We start from the raw sequence: 13,223 nt of genomic DNA, 5'->3' as shown, positions 1-13,223 counted from the left end.
TCTGTGTCAGTGGGTTTCAGCCTTTCCTGTTTATAGTTTATATACCACCATGGCAGCCATGCTATTAGGATAATTACAGTTATGATACAAATCCCTTGCACACTACCAAGAGACATTTTGTGTCTACATAACGAGGTCAGCAATTGCCAGGGTTTGCGAAACAAGGACAAATTGCTTTGGCAACGTTCCTGATTTACTCCCAAGTTTACCTGTACCACCTTCTCCTACAGGAGACCCCATCTGCTTTTCTGCACTTACTGCAACACTACTTTCTGCTTCAGACTCTTCTTCCCCCAGGATGAACCATGTCATGTTTCACCTTTTGCAGAAGGTCCCAGACTAAGGGCCACCACCAGCATAGAGGCCAATGGAGAATTCCTCCTGTTAAGATATTTACAGATGCAATGGTGAGAAGGAATAGGCCAATATCATATTCAAGTGTTCCTAAATAAACATCATTGAACGTACTTCTAAGATGTTGTTTCATTGCAAGTAACGAGGAAAAACAACCTGCTACTCACAAATGTGTTCTGGTCTTCTGAATCCACTCTGTATGCTGTCCATAGAATAGAATCATAGAATGGTTTGGGTTGGAAAGGACTTTCAAAGGTCATCTACTCCAACCCCCTGCAATGACCAGGAACACCTGAAACTACATCAGGTTGCTCTGTCTATTGAAGGGATTTGCATACTCTGGGGTTTCTCTGCTCTACCCTAGCCTGTGAGATCTGACAGTTCAGGTTTTATTTAGCACTTTTAATCTCAGGTCATTCAAGGCCAGACTAACACAACGATTTCCTTGATTCATACCTTTGCTCCAAAATTCATACCAAGGCAACAAAATTTTCACAGAGCCAAGATTTGTGGACCTAATAACTTTAAATATGATTTGACTGTGCACTTAAATTGAAGATATGGCCATGAAAACAGGTATATTACAAGTGTAATCCTATCCCAAACAAAACCAGTAGTGAAACTGTCACTAAGAAATACGCATCTTAAAAAAGCGCTCTCATTCTCAGCAGCTGTACAGGGAGTTAAGCGTCATACAGTGCAGAGCAGCTGACTTAGGAGAAGCATTGCAACTACCTAATCTCCTAACAAAGAAAACAAAACACCTTGCACTCTATTGAGTGGTAAGTCATTGCCAGAGATTTAGCCTTTCTATAAAATCTTAATCCAACCTACACACACTATCAGGATATTAACGTAAGTCCTGCTACTCCGGGGTCACTGTTTTACTGAAGAAACAGTGCACACCAACACTACTTACTGCATGAGATTTTGCAGTCTTTCACAGTGCCCTGAGCCAGATATCATCTTCTTGCTAAGGCTCACACTGTATCTGTACACAACTGTTTCTTTCTTTGTTGCTATAGCTGTAGATTATGAAACCCCTTAAACACCCAGTGCGTCAGCTTTTGGCACAGCTCTCTTGGGCAGGTGTGTTCTGCAAAGCATTCTTCAGGACTAGCAGGGATTAAAGAGCCTTTTGTGGGTCCCAGGAGATACAGTTTATATTGCTCTGAGCTCCATAAGGCCAAGTTTCCTCTGCTCAGGATGCTGCACATTCAGATATAAGAAGACAGAAGGAGAAGAAAGATGATGATTCAAGTGTAGGATTCAGCACCACTGAATTTTGAGATCTTTGACTTGCAGCAATTTAAGATAAAGTTTTCCATATAAGCACAATTCCAAATGCAGACATCTGGAGAACAAGCGCTTCTGGGCTAAAAACATTTCAGATGTATTCCAGGAAGGTAAAAGAAGCTGAGAAAAGAGATGCTTTGCATAAAATGCCTTCCTAAAACATTCCTACAGTGAAGCTTCCATGACCTTGCCATTTTTGCTCAAGGGTCTCCTTAGATAATACCACATGCTTTGGATACTTTGAAAACTTGGAATTGCTAAAGGCATTGTTGGTAGAGGTTTTGCTGCCTTAAGACACAGTGACACCATGTGGCCAATTGCTAATGGAAAGGGCAGTTTTCTCATTTTGCTTTCTTAAATTTAGCTCTGGGATGCTCAGATGCAACTATATTGACTAGTGAGAGTAAACTCGGATAGAACAATAGGCATCTGAACAGGCATACAAAACCAAAGCCAATGACCATTAGGGATTTCAGCATGTGTCCAAAAGTCGAATGTTTGCAAAAGTATCCTCTGAAAGCATACCTGTAAGTTCAGCAGATAAATACGCATAAACACTGTTTTCACATGTGCCAAAACGTCATATTCACTTGGTAGATACAAGCAACTGATAGAACTATGATTCTATGTTCTCCCCAGAAAAGTGCACCTGAAAGGTGCACTGAGGTAACTATAGTTAAAATCTGCAGTAATACCGCAGAAAATAGCAAACCATTTTGAAAATGGATGTATTTTTGCCTTGCACTCATGACTTGTTTTCCTTCCAAGTACACCCAGATACCTCCATTTATTCTTACAGACATTGCATTTAATTTCACAAGTGGGAATATTGCTGCTCGGATTGTTCTCAGCAATTGCTATCACTCAGCATTATATAACACGGTGACTGATGCGATGAATCATCTCTCCCTAGCACAGTTCTTTTCCAAATCGAGTACTGTGCATTCAAAAGGTTCAGCTCGTGAAGAATGGGCAGGTTTATTGGAAAGAGAGACACAGAGACAGGCAGGCAAATAGGCAGTTGAACACTGAATACAGATTACTTACATATCCCTCAAGCAGAAAGAGAATACTACACTAAATAAGCTCTTCACAGATAATATATTCACTCAATACTACTATAAGAAAAAGTTTTCAATAAGAAACGTGTATTTAGAGGCAGGATTCAGAATATCTTGCTCTCAAGAGCAGAAAGGAAGGGGAAATATAACAAACGACTCAGTTGCAAAGGCTTTGTAAAGTCAATGTTCCATAAACGTTGCTTTTTTATTGATTAGGTAGATAACTTGCTGGTGTAGCTTTCTGTTGAGCACTGAACTCCAGGTGAGCAATTTATTTCAGCACTGTCACAGTGCCTCTGTATTTAGATCAAATAGGTTAGTTTGAAGTGATGTAACAGGATTTTCACCTACATACATAATAGTTTCACTCTGCATACAAAGTAGTTCAGAGCCTGGGAAGCACCAGCTAGTTAGACACAGGGCTTTCTGATTGTCCGAAACAGGAGTTGGACTTGAAGATGAGCGACCCCATCTCTCAAATGTTGTCACCTTGAGCAGTGAGACTTTGCTGCCCTCTTGTGACCTGTAAACTTGACTTTGCTACGGTGACAACAGTTTCTCTGCCATGTAGTGTACATGTCTCCGTGGTATACAGGCACAATGACTATACTTTGAACAGCTGAACCCTCTTTTATACTTAGACCCATGTTTCCTCTCCTTTCTTACCTGTGACTCACAGGATGCACCTTTCAATGTCATTGTCATTGCTAATAGAAGTGCTGTCCGTGGGCAGGCCTGGGTAAGGGCTCGAGTCATCCCTGCATTGTTCAAAGGAGTAGGGCTTTGTAATAAAGGCTACAGAATGTTTCCCTGCTGCCATGAGGATCATCCATACAGGAAAGCAAAACACACACTTAGCCAGCACTTGAATATGACAGTGCATACTGAAAGACGACATGCGTTTTACAGCTGGGAGGGAGGAAGTTATAAATGATCATATAGTTTTGCATATAGATGATGAAGTTTTCCTTTACATCTTCTCAAGTGAAAAGCTTGTTTCATTTATGGTAGAATTTTATTGGTAGGTTTTGTTATGGTATTTAATATTTATGGTAGAATTTTTCTTGCTTGAAAGAAAAAGAAACTGTTAGGATTGGCTGTATTCTAAAACGAAATGGGGTTGTTCCATCTGGTCATACTAAATAAAACAGCTATATGTCAAAGTGGTTATGCTGTTCCCTTTAAACAACACAGACTTCAGTTGCAGTGACTGCTTACATAGAATTTTGGAACACCTAGAAAAAGCTTACTATGGCTGCAATCACATTGAAAAGCAAGCTGGAAGCCCCTCTGCTGGTAATACCCTCTTCCTTCCTTACACCTCAACTGTATAATGAAGACAGAATGAAACCTTGAAATGCTGATGATCTGAAATGCATAGGCAAGGAAGCAACAGGGACGTACCAGCTACATGTCGGCTTGAGAGCTGTAAGCTAACAAGGCAGCTGCTTTGAACTCAGATACACATTTGGAACGGCCCACAGAAGGCATCCATGGGTAAAATGTTCCCTCAGCACATCTGACTGGAGGCAAGTCATCAGTCCTTCTTCACTACAAGCCTCAATCACCATTATGCACCCAAATCACTGAAGTAGTTTCTCCCTAATGCTTCTATGCCAAAGTAAACTAAACCATCCTGCATTTAGATTCTGATTAAATTTCCAGAACATTCTGCATTTTCTTCAGGACATGGCATAGCAGAATGAATGTTCCCAGCTATCAACTGAAGATAACGTTCACCTATTCCCTGCTTTTGAGGACTCAATTGCATTACAATGATCGTATAAATGGAACCTCAAATCTTTGTGGCAGTGGGGGTTTTGTACTTTCTTTTACAATATTCAGGAAATACACAGGCAGCTGAATCATCTCTGTGAGACATAGCAGTGTATTTCAACAATCATACTAACAAGTACTGCTGCTGCGGCAGAGCAAAGCTCTGGGCAGACTGACAGCTAATCCATTTGCAGGATTAAGTCAAGAAAAACCCAGAGAGAAGCCATGTGGTAACAGTCCCTCAGTGAGTCTGTAGACTCGTTAACATCAGCATTTGCTCCTTCAGAGGACAAGGAAGGTGCCTCAAGTTTCTGCCTTTCCAACATTCCTGACAGTAAAGCCATTTGTCAGGGTAGACATTTGGTATAGTCAGGTCAGGAGGTGCTCACAGCACAGTGTCAGCCCTTGACACTGCTGTAAGTTAGCAGCAACCCTTCAGACACATCACAGCACGGTGCAGGAGAGATGCTTCAGCTTTGCACAGCTGATGTGCCTTAGAGAGACTCCTGGAGAGCCTAAGGGTAAGGGCCAGTTGTAAAAGTCTAAACCAACTGTTTGAGAGCCAACTGGGGTAGATGAGGCTTCTGAAGAGGCTCAGAAAGGACACATATACTATTGTTCCTGTAAATGCTTTTTACTATGAAGAGCCACTTTCTGATCCTCTCTTCAGAGCTGGAAGTGAATTCCAGTTCTCATGACTAGCTGCTGCACCTCCTCTGCAAAACCAGTGTATACCATATCAGCAAGCAGTGGAAGAATTAAATCAGCTCACATCAGAGCTTATCTTTAATATGCTGTATCCAAGTGAAAGAATGGAGTTCATTCTTTTCCTTTCCTTACCAGCAAGCACCAACTGATACAATGAAATACGCAGCATCAACCAGATATCATTTCAAGTCTGCTGGAACTAAAAGCAGATGACTATCTGGGGAACAAATATTCCTTTCAGCAGCACATAACTGGAGCTGATATACTCCTATATACGTTTGTATAAATATGCTTCTACTGATCTTCGCCTCTCTTCTTATCTTTAATTACCATCTCTTTTACAGTGACCTTCTTCCACAGCCAAGGCAGTATTTAGTCTTTCCAATGGGTTTGGATGAAGAGTGTTCTTTCAAAAAAGGTTAACTGAAGGCAGTGTAATAGTGAAACTCCAGAGCAGCCTTCAGACTACAACCAGAGTGAAGTTTCAATGGCAAACAAGCACTACACCTAACTCTGCACAACAAAACATCCTAGCCCCAGTCCATAATGGAGCTTCCACTGCTCCATTACTGACATCATACCTGTCCAGTGAATCATGATTCTAGAATACAGAAAGAGGAAAACGGAATTTCTGCTCCCCCAGCATTCATTTCTGTAAGTTACTGATCACTCTGGCATCAATCTAATACTTGTGGATGTGTAAAATCCCACTGATTTCAATTGGAATCCTTTTAGGATGCCTGACATCTGATCTCATTGTAGTCTCATGGTCAAAAATCCTGGACAAAGTGTTCCGAACTCCACTGGGTCAGATGAAACAATAAGTCTTTAGAGCAGACAGATACTGCTAAAGAGACCCAGCCTTTTCTCTGAAAAGGGTAGAAGACCCAGTTATGAGAGCAGAAGGTATTCTGTTGTCAGAAAACTTCTATGAATCCAGACTAAAGTTCAGGGGTTGCTGGTGGGTTTTGCAGTGTGGTGGTAAGCCAAGGATACACTGGACATCATAAATGGCAAGGGGACATACCCTGTCACGCAAACACAATCTACATGTGGAAATAGATGTGTTACCAATAATGGTAAGACAGGATCCTATTTTCCTGCAGGAATCCTTGCTACAGAGCATTTGCATCTCCATATTCTTAAAGCCCAGCTCCAGACATGCAGATACTTTATTTTTAAATGAAATAAATCTACCTCTGCAACAAGAATTTGTGCCGGGCCTGCCATTTCTTACTCATTGCACAAGGAGGGCTTAAGTGGTATCTTAGGCACTTAGTGAGTCCCTCTGCCCTGAAGTAAATATCTTCTTTAAATCTTTCTCATGTATTACCTCCTCTCTATTGCAGTAATATACCTGGATGTGTCTTCTCCAATACACTCTGCTCCCAGATTGGATTCAGGTTGCAGCAGCAGTCCAGACAGCAAGTGGACTCACAAAGACATAGGTCTATACCAATGTTAACTGCAGTATATTGTAATTTGAGAGCCTGCTAACTGAACTAAAGCCTAAGACCTACTTCATCACAATGAGGTGATTATTTGTATTCTAAGAGGTGCAGAACTCATTTTACAAACTTTGCCAACAATGACATCTCAAAGTTTTCATTCTTGTTATGAGATATGTGATGAAAAACAGAAAAGCAGAATTCAGAGAACCTATCAGCGTGAAACAGGCTAACGTAGGAGGAGAATAAAAGAAAGGAACCGGGACAAAGGAGGGATGAACAGAAGAAGCTCAGGCCCTTAGCTGCCCTGGTGCCAACAGCAGAAGACTTTTGTAGTTTGCTCCTCTTCCCTAAAAGTAGAGGTAGGTACATGCTGTGCCTGCTATTTCTGCTGTGCCTGCAGGAAGACAGAGCTGAGGGTGTCACAGAATTGCCAGCCAAGCAAACAATGTCATGAGATCTGAGCTCATCAAAGTACCTCTTGCTTCAGCGAGACATTTTTTAGATGATACACGGCTTTTGAGAAAGCAGAGCTTTGCTTTTCTTTTTGCTCTTTGGAGGCCCATGACCTGATCCTATCACTTTCACAGCTTAAATATGCTTTCAGCTTTTACACTTTTTTAATGAAAACCTAAAAACACATGAAGAAAAATCTCACAGAGATAAAAGCATCTCTGATTGTCTCCACATGGAACCTCACATTAAAAAACTGGGGACCACAGCAAGGAGGAACCATCCTTACAGGCCACAGAGACTCATCTGTTCCAATAACTCCGTTTCTTATACTAAGTCAATATCCAGCTAAGATCTCCTTGACTGTGTGATCTGCACAAGCTGTGACCCACAGAAAAATCACTGCCTATTCTTTATGTGTAGCAGAAGGCTCTGTCTTCCAGGAACACCACCTCATAAGGAGAATTTTGCACTATTCCACAGACAGAATAACAGGAAAGCAGTTGAGACATGCACAGGCATTAGTCAAGTCATGACTGTACACACAATGATTTAGCCTGAACAGCTGGCTAGGAGGTCATAAAAGAAATGTGGTTTACTACGAGTGCTAGATGAAATGACCCTATTGCCAAACTTGGCTAAGAGCTGGAACAGCTACAGAGCATACATAGAATTTATAAGACTAACCTCTGGATTCCTTCCTGAGCCCAGGAAATTGCATTCCTTTGAGGTCTGGACTGATATTCATTGATAAGGCAAAATTATACTCTTCTGCAGGGAGAGGAAAAGCAAAGCAGAAGCACTGGAAAGCTAAATGGCCTTATAAACCTTATGAACTGAAAGGAATGAAGAGGGATAATAAATCACTCTCTTAAAAAACTCTACTCTCCTCTCAACCCAGAGGGAGAACTTGCACACACAAAGGACAGGGAGCAAATGTTCTTACAAAATTGAGCTGTTTTTCTTCAGTCTGTGAATTGAGAAGTAGAATGGTATTACCTGCCTCAGCCCATCACCATCCTGCATGAGCTGCCTGTTATATGGCTTATCAGGCAGACACAAATGATGGAAATGCACAGAAAGCAAATGGAACAAGCAGAAAATTAAGTGGAGAGAGAAGATAGTTCTGGTCTGAGTATGACTGAATTCTCTTTGCTTAGGAACTTTCCAGTACTTTGCACTTCCAAAACTTTGCAGCATCAAAGCCTTCTCTCATGCCACAGAGGATGAAGAGGCCATGTAAGGAGGTAAATGGGGTTGGCTTTTTCCAAGGAGTTCTTTTGTTAGTAGACAATGGGTTTCAGGATGTATAAAATGCACTGAGTAGCCAGAGACAACTAAAAACAAAGAAAACAGCTAATGTTTATCTCTGGTCTTCCTCTTCTGGGTGTAATATCCCAGATGAATCAAGGGAAACCCGAAGAACAGCACAAGCCATATATCCTAAGGAAGCTTAATTACCAAAAGACTAATTCCACATTATATGATATGTAAGGTAATGGTGGAAAAAAACTAAGGCTTTTATTCCATAAAAAAACCCACCAAGATTTCATAATTTATTGGTCTAATGTGGAATTAAAAACAAGACTTTGTTCTGAACCCACCCTAACCACCCATGTATCAATAATCAACAACCCACTGATCAGAACACTAGACTGGGAAGTGGGAGAAGCTGAACAAGCATAACTGAGGCATGAATTTCAGCCTCCTAATCCCCAAGCAGAGCCCCAACTTTTATAATGGCTATTTAAATGAGATTTTTACCACCTATCTTTAAGGATACAAGAGAGTTACTCAACCAAGTGCTGATCTTTCCTCAATGGGAGGAAAAAATGATTTTTCTGTTTTAAATAAGTTTCTTACCTCAGGACTCTGTAGCAGTTGGAGGACAAAGGACCGTGCTATTTTCATGTCCAATTAGTAACTGGAAAATCTGAGTGGAATCAACAAGAAATGCAGTAAGTAGAACTTGTTCCTTGGTTTCTGCATCGACCTCAAAGTGAGAGATCTTGAGAACATTTCTATAACCTGTCCACAGTGATGAAAAGCAGTTATTAACTCTTCATAAAAGCATTAGCTGTCAGCATCCCAAGACAATAACTGTACTAATAATAACTGATTGCAAAACCACATCGTTATGAAAGTATACAAAATATAGATTTCAGTTGGTATTCCTAAGTCAGCATTGTGTCCTGCGGTAGCCGGTCATGCTGTCATTCTTGTGTTACAAAGGAAAACTGGATTCACCCTGTGGCTGAACAATTGGCATCTTACAACCATACTTTTCCTATAAATCCCAAAGCAGGCAGTGGTTATCATACATAACCCCACTAGAACTGCACTGAAACAGACCATCTGGTCGGGACCTGAGCCATCCTGCTTCCACTTACGTATGTATGTCTTCTGGCAGAAGAATACTGCTGGGGACCCTACATTCTACACTGTACAAGTATTCAAACCATACAAGTAACTGCAAAACCGGGGGGTTTAATCTTCTTTTTAGTCTTCTGCTATTCTTTTTCTTTCCACTCCCTGTTCTTACCCTCCTTTCAACACAGATCCATAGACACCCATACCCACACACACACTCACGTACTTCCTTTTATGAAAGGGAGAAAACTAAGAATTGATACTCCTTGAATGCACATTTTGCCTTTCGTTTCCTTAGAAATGCATAGTTTACATCCCTAATTACATCTAATTTAGTTGATCTTTTATTTTGCCTCGCTGGGTTATGATTTTGAATTTAGGTATTGCACATACTGAAATTCCACTGCATGTACTGGGCTGGAGTGAAATATTTCTATGTGTTTTCCCACCATATAGTAGAAACTAGTGAAAAAACCCTTGTCTCATTCATGAGACAGTACCAGGCAACAAAACTGGTAATGGATCACTTCTAAAAAAGCCATGATATTTTATTCCATGGAGCTTAAGGATGATGATAAAAAGTATTGGAAATCGTTTACAGGAGTGTAAGACAATAAATCAGTGATTACAGGCTGAAGGCATTGACCTTTCACTGATCAAAATACCAATGAACAAACCTCTGAAGTAATTGAGACTGAGAAGGATATGGAGTCTTACAGAGGTTGTGACAGGAATACCACTATCAAACCAGACTTTTTATGGTCACATTTTAACAAAGTTAATTTCATGGTGAGTTTTGAAGGCAAAACCCCTGTCCCTGATAAAATCTAGGCATCTTTGAAATAACTACCTTTCCCTTTCTATGGCGATCATCCTGACAAATCAAATGCACAGATTCTTCTGCAGGATACTCTTTTGCCCTTTCTTCTTCCATTTTCTCATAAGGAAATGGGAGTCATCTGCAGGGAGGCTTGGACTGTAATGTCTAATCTGACAGGAAGGGCAGAAATAAGCCTATACGCAAAATGAAGCATGAGTCAGATGTCAACCTCACATCCAGTTTTCTCAAGCATCACCTTTTTGCACTGTTTCAGTATAAGCTGACTAAAACTGCACTAAGACAGAGCTTCGTGCAGTAATTAGAAGTCTGTCATCACTTGAAAGCAAGGGTTGGGTCTCTACTGGCAGCTTTGGATGGAAGGTGTGTTGTGGGTGGCACATACAGCTTCGCTCACCACCACTTGCCAACTGTTTCTCCTGGGTTTGTCAATCTTCACTGTGGAGCAGCAAACAGAACAACATAAAAGTAAGAACTGGTGTCTCTGAGAGCTACCGTTCCTTTCATTCAACAAATCTCTTCCACCACTTAGCTGTTCTTTGGCTTGTACCTACAGTACTCACAGGTTTCACTCATTAAAACCATCTTCAACATATCTTTAAGATCCTCAAGTGCTCTACGGAAATGTTTTCCTGTTAGATCCAAGGGTAGCATCTTTTCAACACTCTGCTAGTTCCTCTTAGGCTGGAATCTATTCCCCCCCCCCCAGTACTCCAGTTCCAGTATGTTTTTTCTTCTTTGAAGAGAGGAATTTTTCCTGAATGCCTGTTTCAGTACAACTGACTTCAACTGTGTCATTCACTGCCTGGTAAATTTATCCCTCAGTTTCCATTAAAGACAATTCCCAAGGCAGGTACACATTCCAGAAGAGAGGAAGAGATACCACATCCCCTCCTGAGATACTTATGCATGTGCTAAAGCAGAGGTTCCTGTACCTGTTCTGAATGTGGATATAATGCATGAGTGGTTTATACAATTAAAAAGAATAAACAAACGTGTTTAACACCTCATGAACCAGTCCTTCCATTTCAGGCTTAGTGCACTTAATGCTGGGGAATAGAGCCTGAATATGCCATTTCTTAGAACCTCAAAACACTGGAAATGGCCCTCAAGGTAATCCCATCCAGACATCTGATCAAAGCAGGACTGACTTCCAAAGTTACATGGTTTTCCACTCAAAAATGTTCATAGGCAGTGATTTCATGACCTCTTTGGGCACCTCTTCCAGGGTCAAACCACTCTCACTGTGAATAACTTTTTCCTCTGTTGTTTCTCCATTTCTTAGGGTTTCATACTGTGACCCCTCTGTGCTGTTCTTACATTCTCTAACCACCCTCCTCACCAGAACAACTGTGAGTGTTTACCAGCCACCGTGCCTTTAGCATGCAAAAGATGATCAGGTATTCAGCAGGAATCTCCAGGGTACCTGATCTTATTTAAAGCCTTGAACACTGTCACAATAGTCAATCACTAATACACACTCCAGCACAACCTGTTTCATATGTTTGTTTATAAGCATGGACCCATAAGCAGGATTATAACCTTATCCTGAACTTAGAGGGAAGGGTAGCATGTGATTATGTTCTTGAACTATAATCCATCCTATAGAAAATAGTCAGGAAGGTTACAAAGGCTACCAGATAATGAAAGGTTTCAGATGGCTTTACAGCATTAACCTTTACCTACCTCATAGTACAAACAGGAACATGAATCTTCACCATTAAGTTGCAGCCAGGTATAGTTTGATAGATACAGCACAAAGATGTTTTCAAGTTGCATTTGCATATGTTGTAAAAGGAGACCATATTCAGAACAACAGTCAAATTGAGAGAAGAATCCCCTCATACCAACTGCAACTTCCAAACCTTTCTTGCGAGGTGAAAAACTGCCCTTATCAGCAAATAAGTGCCTTCCAAACATACCTTCCACTGGAAAACAGCACTGTCATGCTCCACATTCCAACAGCCAGTGAACACTCTACTGGAACATCCCCGAAGCTAAAGCACTGTGCTCTCTCTTCAGTCCACTGGCAGCAGCCTGGAGTCGCATGTCAGGGATTTAAGAGAGGGTTTACTGAGTGTTGGAGCCCACTTACAACAATCACGTCCCTGTCAAGTGAGAAAGACACAAAAATTCCTTCCTTTAGGCATTGCTACTTCTGTCACAAGTAAGGGGAATGCCCTAAGTGCCGCAGGGCTATGGTGCTGCACGGGAAGACCCACAGCTCGCTCCTAAGTGCTACATGATCTCTATTTGCAGATTTAAACCCAGTATTAGCAATAATCCATCAGAAGCATGATCAGGACAGTACATCAATATTCATGTCACACTCAGTGCCTGGCAGGGAACTGCTGACTGGTCATCAGGCCAATGTGTCCAGCTCGGTCATTCTCAGATTCACCACACTGTCAACGTGTGACTTCTAAGCCACTGGTTAATGCTTGAATTTTTAAGCTCAGCATCCAGAACTTGTGAACAAATGCAGCTTAATCAGTGCATGTATTTATGAATGTAACATCAACCTAATCTGCACAGGAGAGTGTCAGAAAGAATCAGATCAGATTGAGAGCTCTGCCGTTTCATCTCACTCCAAACCAAACTGCATCACTTACATATATCACACAAATAGCACTGCCACCTATGTACTTCTCTGATGTCACCTCTAAATCATGGATATCTCCCATTTTGCAAGATCTATCACCAGAAATCTAAAGCTGAGCGGGATGGATTTGAGAACACTCTTACAGATGATACCTGTGTTCTGCTACTGTGATGCTAACGGCTTTTCCCAGTGTTTTGTTCCTGCCCAGTCCTAACAGTTGGCTCTGTTCAGCCAACACTTGGCTCTGCACTCAGACTTGGCTGTTCTGTGACCTGCCAGCTCTCTTACATAAGACGGGGCCAAACTACCTGCTTGTT

At 41.3% G+C, this 13,223-nt stretch overlaps 1 protein-coding gene across 1 annotated transcript in view; it reads right to left on the bottom strand.

The window, feature by feature from the left end:
* The window catches only part of LOC133207153 (cytosolic phospholipase A2 beta-like), a 50,292-nt gene extending 41,172 nt beyond the window's left edge, over nucleotides 1-9,120 (bottom strand). The window contains exon 1 of the mRNA XM_061343809.1: nucleotides 8,960-9,120. The gene's annotated coding sequence lies outside the window, so the exon portion shown is untranslated. The remainder of the gene's footprint in view (nucleotides 1-8,959) is intronic.
* Nucleotides 9,121-13,223: the final 4,103 nt, after the last annotated feature.

Source organism: Neopsephotus bourkii, unplaced genomic scaffold, assembly GCF_033783945.1.
Source record: "Neopsephotus bourkii isolate Nb327-2 ecotype Australia unplaced genomic scaffold, CSIRO-AGI_Nbou_v1 NB_1825, whole genome shotgun sequence".
Classification (NCBI taxonomy): Eukaryota; Metazoa; Chordata; class Aves; order Psittaciformes; family Psittacidae; genus Neopsephotus; species Neopsephotus bourkii.
This window is presented reverse-complemented; position numbering and strand designations above follow the sequence as displayed.